This window comes from Pteropus alecto, unplaced genomic scaffold (genome assembly GCF_000325575.1).
Source record: "Pteropus alecto unplaced genomic scaffold, ASM32557v1 scaffold12, whole genome shotgun sequence".
NCBI lineage: Eukaryota > Metazoa > Chordata > Mammalia > Chiroptera > Pteropodidae > Pteropus > Pteropus alecto.
In genome coordinates, this window is record NW_006432669.1 from 8,819,244 (window position 1) to 8,821,790 (window position 2,547).

General features: G+C 38.6%; 1 long non-coding RNA gene across 1 annotated transcript in view; it reads right to left on the reverse strand.

The window, feature by feature from the left end:
• Positions 1–234, reverse strand: part of LOC107195359 — a 27,156-nt gene extending 26,922 nt beyond the window's left edge. Inside the window, exon 1 of the long non-coding RNA XR_003045001.1 lies at positions 158–234. This is a non-coding gene — a long non-coding RNA (uncharacterized LOC107195359). The remainder of the gene's footprint in view (positions 1–157) is intronic.
• Positions 235–2,547: the final 2,313 nt, after the last annotated feature.

Consider the following 2,547-nt stretch of genomic DNA (forward strand, 5'->3'; position numbering starts at 1 on the left):
GAACCACAAGTTCAGTATGCCTGGAAAACATAACACTTATAGGTGAGTTGCAAGAGAGCAATTGAGAGAAGCAAGGACTACAATAGGTAAGAGCCTTATATACCATACAAGGGGTTTTAATTTTTCTTGAATGATTTCATACAATGATCAGACTTACATGTTGGAAAGATCACTCTGACATCAGAATAGATGAAGCCACATAAAACTAGAAGCAGGGATATGATTTTAGAAGCTCTGCAAAAAAAAAAAAAAAAAAAATGAAGTAGGAGCAGAAGTAGAAATGGTCATGGAAATAGGCTGCAGATTTTCAGAGATCTGAAAGAACATTAACAAATTATTAACTAGTTGAATATAAGTGATGGTAAAGGGAGGTGATTAAGAGGACGCTGTTTTCTGGCTTGATGCCATTAACTGAGATGGTGATCAGAAGAAGTAGGATGCGGCTTGGGAGGGTGTGTGTGTGGTTGGAGGTGAAAGAGGTTAAAGAGTTCAGTTTTGGATGTGTTGAGCCAGAGAGTAAATGAACAAAAGGTGAGGAAGTAAAGAATAGACATGTGGACTGCTCTTTCCAAAAATGGACTTGTGCAGGGGAAATCTTTTATATATGTTTCTATAGGGTCAGGGGAGATTGTTAGGGCATCTATGCATGGTGGCTTCCATTCTCTGAGGAGCTGGAGATGGTGCAATTTTCTGAAGGTTAGGGTGGTGATGAATAACCATGAGGAGGAGAATGGTAAAGTTTAGAGTAGCCATATCACATGAATGAGGAGCTAACTGCAAACACAAGGAAGCGGGAACTATAAATATGAAGAGACACCAGTCTACTTGCCTGAGAGCTTCTCTCCAGTTGTCCCTGGAAACCTGGGTGTCAGTCAGGCTTTCAGAGGTTGGTAGAGGGCTGGATACTTCCTCTTTTAAGTCCCCAGTATACTCAAGCATGCTGGAATGCCAAGAGAGGGTTACAAAACCAAGGTATGTTTCAAATGTTTACACTTAGGAAATAAATGCTTTTAACACACAATAATTAGTACAATGTAATTGTACTATTCACCAGATAATTACAGAATTTACTTAAGATATTAATCCACAATGCATTACAGAGTATCATTTGGTAAGTTTAAAGTTCTACAGTGGATGCCTTCTTGTAATTGTGTAGGTATACCTGGGCAATGCTTGTACAACCTCAGTCTGACAGAATTTCAAAAGCTTTGGATTGAAGTTTTTAATGAATGTGTGGCCCAGGCCCCCATAAGCCTTATATGTTGGAATGTAAAAGACAGACAACTGGATTAATCTAGTTTAAGAGATCCAGTTCACTGAAATACATGGGATAATAATGTTGAGGGCATAGATGATTAATAGAGGTTGAGGCAATGAGTTATGATTTCTAAACTGAATTGGGAAAGAAGTGCAAACAGGAGGGGGTGATAGGTTGGTAGAAAAGAAAGGTTAATAATAAATGAGGTGTGAGTAATGAAACCAGAGAACCAAAGGGCTATTAAGAGAATAGTGTAACATAGTTTGATTTCACAGCTTAAGTATTTCTGGATGATGATGGGGTGTGGACATAGGAGCAGGTGGCCAATGTGGAGTGAAGATGAGGGTCCATCATAGTTGAGAGGGCAAGTCATTTTAAGGCTAGCATTTCAAGATAGTGATTTACATGGACGCTGAAAATGATCCAGGATAATGGTGGGCCTTTGTATGAAGAAGGAGACTCCCTATTTCAAGATGCCTTGAAATTGATAATTGTTCCAAAAGTGGGGCTGGAGAGGAAGAGAGGGGACAAAGGATTGAATACATGTTATCATTAATCCTTTGCTAACCTGTGATTGAAATTTTATAGATGAGGAACAGTTAATTACGAAATCTTGGTCGATGCAGCAGAGGTGCTTACAGAATATAAAATCACTCCAAACAGTCTTTCAATACACTTATCAAAGTATTTTGTTCTCAGTTTAATGACAAGTGAGACAATATTGAACAAAGCAACCTCCGCTGTACCCTAAGCCCTTTAATTATAGTATTCATAGAAGTAAATGCTCTAGTTAAGGGACAGCTTCCATTACCATACCAGGTTTTTAATCACTTTGGTTCTTTAAAAGTTTTTTTTTTTTTTCCAGTTGAAGTTTTTAATGCATAGTTTCTGCCCAAAGGCTTTGTGTGGAATGATTATTGGACATGAGAGGAAGGGACTGCCAACAGGATCCTGATGAGAGTTTCTGCAAAGGGGAGGTCATGTCACTACATGTGAAGCAATCTGTGAACAGGGACAACAAAGATAGCTGACATTTACGGAGAACTCATCACAGGCCCAAAACTGGGCTAAGTACTTACTAAGCACTTACCACTGACTCATTTAATGCCTCAGTGTTTGAGGTAGCTGTTATCGCCCTTGATCCCAATATTAAAGAAATTAAAGAAGAGGAAACAAGTAATTTGTCCAATGTCTCACAGCTAGTAAATGGTGGAACTGGGATCTGAATTCAAATCTCTGTAACTCCAGAACCTACAAGTATATTGTTAAATGAACTTGACATTTTAGTA